We start from the raw sequence: 7,324 nt of genomic DNA, 5'->3' as shown, positions 1-7,324 counted from the left end.
GTATGGACAAGCCCTCTTGAGAATGAATTACTTCCTGGATAAAGGCAGCAAGGTTATTCCTAAACCGCTTAGCTTGGTCCCTAGTGATCAGCCCAGTGTTCATCTGTATCGGGTCGGCGGCACCCTAACGGGTTGTTGGTTGTGCAGGCACAGGTGAATTTGCATCACCTCTCTAAAACTTGAAAAGGTTCGTTCCCTTATGGCATAAGCTTTGACTTTTGTTGTTCCGAAAACCTCTACTTTCTTAGATGCAACCTGATGTGATTCCGCCTGAGGCCGCTCAACCGATAACCCACTGGGGTACTGACTCGACACGGATGAAGACTAGGCCAATCACAAGAGCTCAAATTAAGAGATTTAAGGACAACCTGGGAGTATTCATACAGGGGGTAATCAATCTCAACAGAGCTTGTCCATACTTGAAGATACAAAGCCTATTCTAAGCATCCAAGTGGTGGAAGCCGATACGGACCCGGGTGATGGTTTTGGTACATTTTTGGAGTCCGGGAAGTATGAAATGGTTCCAATGCTTTATGGGTTCAATACATATGCCTAAGAGGTCATGGAATCAAGTTAAAGCAGCCTCAAATGCAATCAAAAAGGGCTTGTACGGACAGCATCAACAATTTGGCCGAATTTGCCGTATTGCTTGCTGGCTTTACTGTATTTTACTGTATTAGCCTTTTCTTATTTTTCCATGCATGGGCAACGTGTGGGACTTCATATTCAGCTTATTTGGCATGCTAAAAAGCATCTAGAAGCTGATTTGGAGCTCAAAGAGGTCAAAGATTAATCAAAGTCAACTTGATCAAAAGGCTAGCATTTTTAGTTTCCTAATTTGTTTTTACTTTTTGTTTTAGGAAACTACCATTACTTTTTAGTTTTTATTTATTTTTTTTTTCTGGAAGAATAAGTTTAGGAAAGTTATTATTTTATTATTTTCATTGTAAATTAATTAATTCCTAATTAAAAATAAAGGAATTAATTCATCCAAATTAGATTAGGAAACGAGTGAGAATTTCGGCCACCATAGGAAACTACTTTGTATGGCCGGTTTTCCCTTTGTTTTTAGGGTTTTATTTCATGGCTTTGTAGCCTATTTAAAGGCTTATTTTTCAATAATAATACAACTTTGATTTGATTAAGAAAATACTTGTGAGATTAATTATCTCTTTGTTCTTTGAGAACACCTAAAACACCATTAGAGAATTGGTTGTTTTAGCTTGACTTATCAATAGGTTTTCCATCCCCTATTGTGGTGTCTACATTATACCAAGGTTTCTAACCACAGGTTGGTTAGGGGTTGAGGTCAATTCCATTAGAACTTGAACTTAATTAAGATCCGGGCTAATATAATACGGGTTTAGGAGCAGGTCGTCCTAGGTTCGTATCATTTGGTATCAGAGCTAAATTTTGTTCAGGTTTGATCTATCTTTATTTTCTTTATTTGTTTTTGTGTTATTCTACAATTTTAGCATTAGGTTAAGGTTGCATCTATCCCATACACGTTCAGCATCTCTTTAAAAAAAAAAAAAAAAAAAACAAAAACTCATTCCTAGTTGAATTAGGTTTCCTTGTTTTACCATATCTTTGTTTCCTAATTTGTTGGTTGTCTTTTATCATTGTTCTTGATAATTTTGGTTTTTTTTTATTTTCCTTTGCTGTTTTAGTATTAGAAATTTGCATTCATATATTCAAAAAAAAAAAAAAAAGAGTTTGCGGCAACATTAAAAAAAAAAAAATTGCACATTTGTGTTTATTTGGAGGTCACGGGTTTGGTGTTTGTTTTGGAGTTGGAATTGCAATTTTGGTAATTATTCTTGCTACTGCAGTTGTTTATGTTCTATGAGTGAAAAAAAAAAAAAAGGAGGTAAAGCCTAAAAAAAAAAAAAAAAAACAGAAAAATATTTCGGTTTGTTGGAGTTTGATTTGTTTGCTGGAAATTTGTTGGAGCTGCTGGTTTTTGATTATTTATTCAATATTTGAATTGCTGGGAAATTATTTCTGCTGCTGGATATTTGGATTTTGGGTGTTTAAATTATTTGGATTAAAATTAGTTAAAGGAATTGATACAAAACCTGAATTACAAGAACAACAACCAACACTTTTCTATAATTTTGTTATCTTTGATTCTTGTTCGTATTTGAATTTCTTTTTCTAGAATTTTATTCTTGAACTCATAATATATTACCATCTGGTCCAGTTCTTCAAAATTCCAAAATTTCCTCATTAATTTGCTTTATTTTGTCTAGAAAAACCGAAAATAGGTATTTTCATTCCGTTCGGTATTTGTTTATTTTGCTTACTGTTTTGTTGATAAGTTTAATTAAAACATACTAGTGATCTAATTGCTATTTTGTGGGTGTTTTAATTAGAACTTAGAGATAATTCATTGAGTGGAAAAAGGCAAGAGTGTGTGACCTTAAAAGAGGGTAAAAGCCGAAACTAGTGTGCAAACACGAGTGTCGAGTCCTCATTTGAGTGAAACACGTAAGGGAGTGAAATTGTAAGGTCCTATTTTATTTTTATTGCATTATTATACTAACATGACAGAATCAAGAATGAGGAGAGGAGATCCACCTTTGAGGATCAATGAGGCGGATTCCGTAGCATTCCATGGCGATGCCCGAGCTACCGGGAGTGGAGACCAAGTGGACATGAGAGCTGTTTTGGAGTCAATACAGCGGGTTAGTTCTCAAGTTGAGCATGTGAATAAAAGGATGGGAAGGCTAGAAGTTTCCCAAGGAATTCCGAACACAAAAAATAGGCAAGAATTCCATGGAGGACGAGGCCGAGGACGAGGAGGTCGCGAGAGACCGAGAGAGGAATTTGATGAGGAGCCATTCGATGGAGACTTTGAGGAAGGTATGGATGAAAATTTTGCTGTTCAAGATAGAGCTGGCCGTGGAAGATATAGGAGGGAAGAAACAGATGACAATCTTGGCAATATCAAGATCAACATCCCACCATTCATGGGAAAAAATGACCCCGAAGCATATTTGGAGTGGGAAGAAAAAATGGAGATGATATTTGACCGCCATAATTATTCGGAGGCTAAAAAGGTGAAATTGGCAGCAATGGAGTTTGGCCATTATGCACTCCAATGGTGGACCAATGAGCAAAACACCCGAAGGAGAGTTGGTGATGACTTGATTACTACATGGCGACAAATGAAAGGAGCCATGCGGAAGCGATTTGTACCATCACACTATCATAGGTTGCTGCATCAAAGACTTCAATCTTTATCTCAAGGACATGGATCCGTGGAGGATTATTACAAGGAGATGGAGATGCTTATGATGAGATTGAACTTGAATGAAGATAGGGAAGCAACCATGGCAAGGTTTCTTGGTGGTTTGAATCGTGAAATAGCCAATCAACTAGAATTGCAACAATATGTGGAATTGGAGGAGATGTTGCATGTGGCTATTAAATTAGAGCATCAATTCAAGAGGAGGGGTGTAAGATCATGGTTTGGAGGTGTTTCCAACAGTGGAAGGTCCAATTCAAGTGGCTGGAGGAACAATCCCATCTATGAAAGCAAGCCAAAGCCGAAAGTCAAAGCAGAAAGTTCAAATTGGCCAAGGAAGGAGACTAGAACCAAATCTGTCCAAGCACCAAAGAATGAGGTAAAATTAGATCCTAAACCTTCTAGAACTCATGATGTTGTGTGTTTTAAGTGCCAGGGAGGAGGACACATTCCTAGCCAATGCCCGAATAGAAGAATCATGGTGTTAAAGGGCAATGACGAGCTAGAATCGGAAAGTGAAGAAAGTGAGGATGAAGCCAAGCAAGAGGAGGAGGACTTGGAGGATGAACCCGAAACCTTGCAAGCATCCAATTCTGAATTAAACTTGCTTTCTAGGAGAGTACTTGCTGCATACAAAGATGAGGATGAAATTCAAAGAGAGAACATCTTCCACACCCGATGTGAAATTCAAGGTAAGATTTGTAGTATGATTATTGATAGTGGAAGTTGTACAAATGTAATTAGATTGGGCTTAAAAACAATAAAACATCCTGAACCATATAGATTACAATGGCTTAATGATAGTGGTGAGATGAAAGTAAACAAACAAGCCAAAGTAAAATTTAATATAGGTAGATATGAGGATGTAGTTTTATGTGATATTGTACCCATGATTGCTGGACATATACTATTAGGTAGACCATAGCAGTTTGATAAAGATGCTACTTATTTTGGTCAAGAAAATAGTATTGTTTTCAGGTTTAAAGGGAAGAAAATCAAGCTGGAGCCATTATCTCCTAAGGAGGTTTACAAAGACCAATTAAAAATGCAACAAAGGAGAGAAGCCGAAAAGCTCAAGGAAAAAGCAAGTATGGCACCAACGACTTCACCATCCTTTCAAGAAGGTGAGATTGAGGTTGCTGATCAAGGTAAGCTTTCTAAAACCCAAATTGAGTCGAAGAACCAAGAAAAAGCTGAGAGAGGGGTGACAAAAGAGAGCAAACCCGAGAGCACAAAAAATCTGGAAATTTTCGCCAATGAGAGCCAAACCGAGGAAAGAAAAAGAAAAGAAAGAAAAGAGAGGAAAAACCAGAATTTTTATTTGAGTTTTAGGAATATTAATAAGGCTATTGAATGTACAAAACCTTTGCTGGTCATGATTTATAAAGAAAATTATTTTAATGATCAAACTAACTTTGAAGAACTTGAATTGCCAAGTTCAATGATTTCTCTTTTGAAGGAATTTGGAGATGTCTTCCCAAATGAAATTCCAAGTGGACTACCATCCAATCAAGAGGGAAAAGGTGAGCTTGCTGTCCAAGGTAAGTCTTCTAATACTCAGGTTGTGTGGAAAAATTTTAATAGAACCAAGAGTGAGAAATTTGGTGCAAAAGCCGAGAGTGAGGAAGGTAAGATGGCATTGAGTGAGAAAGGAAAAGGAAGGCAAGAAAGGAAGAATATAAATTTTTATCTTAGCTTTGGTGATGTTAATAAAGTAATTATGAATAAGAAATCATTGCTGACGATGAATTTTAAAGATACTTTTTTAAAGATGTCTTTATTGCATAGAACTTTATCTGCATTGTTGAGAGCTTTACTTAGTGGCAATTTGAAAATTTGGGAAATATTGTTTGCTAACTTTAAAAAGTGTAATTTTTACCATAATGAGCATGTATTTCTAGATTTTGTTGTAATAGTGTTTGACCCAGGAGAATTGGTTTGGTTGCACTTACGAAAGGAAAGGTTTCCTAAACAAAGAAAGTCAAAGCTCATGCCGCCTATGGATGGACTTTTTCAAGTTTTGGAGCCGAATAACAAGAATGCCTACAAGCTTGATTTACCGGGTGAGTATAACATGAGTGCTGCATTTAATGTTGCTGATTTAACTCCTTTTTCTGCAGGTGATGATCTTGATTTGAGGATAAATCTTTTTCAAGATGAGGGGAATGATGTGATTCCGCCCGAGGCCGCTCAACCGATAACCCGCTGGGGTGCTGACTCGACACGGATGAAGACTAGGCCAATCACAAGAGCTCAAATTAAGAGATTTAAGGACAACCTGGGAGTATTCATACAAGGGATAATCAATCTCAACAGAGCTTGTCCATACTTGAAGATACAAAGCCTATTCTAAGCATCCAAGTGGTGGAAGCCGATATGGACCCGGGTGATGGTTTTGGTACATTTTTGGAGTCCGGGAAGTATGAAATTGTTCAAATGCTTTATGGGTTCAATACATATGCCTAAGAGGTCATGGAATCAAGTTAAAGCAGCCTCAAATGCAATCAAAAAGGGCTTGTACGGACAGCATCAACAATTTGGCCGAATTTGCTGTATTGCTTGTTGGCTTTACTATATTTTACTGTATTAGCCTTTTCTTATATTTCCATGCATTGTGTGTGGGACTTCATATTTAGCTTATTTGGCATCCTACAAAGCATCTAGAAGCTGATTTGGAGCTCAAAGAGGTCAAAGATTCATCAAAGTCAACTTGATCAAAAGGCTAGCATTTTTAGTTTCCTAATTTGTTTTTACTTTTTGTTTTAGGAAACTACCATTACTTTTTAGTTTTTATTTATTTTTTTTTCTGGAAGAATAAGTTTAGGAAAGTTATAATTTTATTGTTTTCATTGTAAATTAATTAATTCCTAATTAAAAATAAAGGAATTAATTAATCCAAATTAGATTAGGAAAGGAGTGAGAATTTCGGCCACCATAGGAAACTACTTTGTATGGCCGATTTTCCCTTTGTTTTTAGGGTTTTATTTCATGGCTCTGTAGCCTATTTAAAGGCTTATTTTTCAATAATAATACAACTTTGATTTGATTAAGAAATTACTTGTGAGATTAATTATCTCTTTGTTCTTTGAGAACACCTAAAACACCATTAGAGAATTGGTTGTTTTAGCTTGACTTATCAATAGGTTTTCCATCCCCTATTGTGGCGTCTACATTATACCAAGGTTTCTAACCACAGGTTGGTTAGGGGTTGAGGTCAATTCCATTAGAACTTGAACTTAATTAAGATCCGGGCTAATATAATACGGGTTTAGGAGCAGGTCGTCCTAGGTTCGTATCACAACCAAACCCAATCTTTTGGGTCAAACATTATCACAACAAATCCTAGAAATACAAGCTCATTTCAACAAAAATAACACTTTTTAATGTTAGCATACAATATTTCCTTCCTAAGTACTCCTAAAACTAACATAAGATGTCCTACATGATCATCTAAATTCCTACTATGTACAAGAGTATCATCAAAATAAACAACCATAAATTTTCCAATGAATGGATGCATGACATGGTTCAATAATCTTATGAAAGTGCTAGGTGCATTGGTTAAACCAAAAGGCAGTACTAACCACTCTTAAAGACCATACTTAGTTTTAAATTTGGTTCTCCACTCTTCACCCCCTTTCATCCTAATTTGATAACACTCACTCGTAAGATCAATTTTAGTAAACATGCATGCACCGTGTAACTCATCTAACATATCATCTAACCTAGGAATTGGATGTCTATATTTAATGATAATATTATTTATAACCTTACAATCCACATACATACGCCATGAACCATCTTTTTAGGTACTAACAAAATATGAACAGCATATGGACTCATACTCTCATGAATATATCCTTTGTCAAGCAACTTACTTACCTGCCTTTGTAGCTCGTTTGTCTCTTTAGGAGTACTCCTATATGCAAACGTATTAGGAATTTCAGCTCCTCACACAAAATCAATTTGATTTTCAATCCCTCGGATAGGTGGTAAACCATATCTCCTCTAGAGAGACATCTTCAATATCCTATAAAAGAGAAGAGATAGAACTTAGCGATTCAAGTTCTTCGA

Source organism: Ziziphus jujuba, chromosome 5 (genome assembly GCF_031755915.1).
Source record: "Ziziphus jujuba cultivar Dongzao chromosome 5, ASM3175591v1".
NCBI lineage: Eukaryota > Viridiplantae > Streptophyta > Magnoliopsida > Rosales > Rhamnaceae > Ziziphus > Ziziphus jujuba.
Note: the sequence above shows the minus strand (reverse complement) of the source record.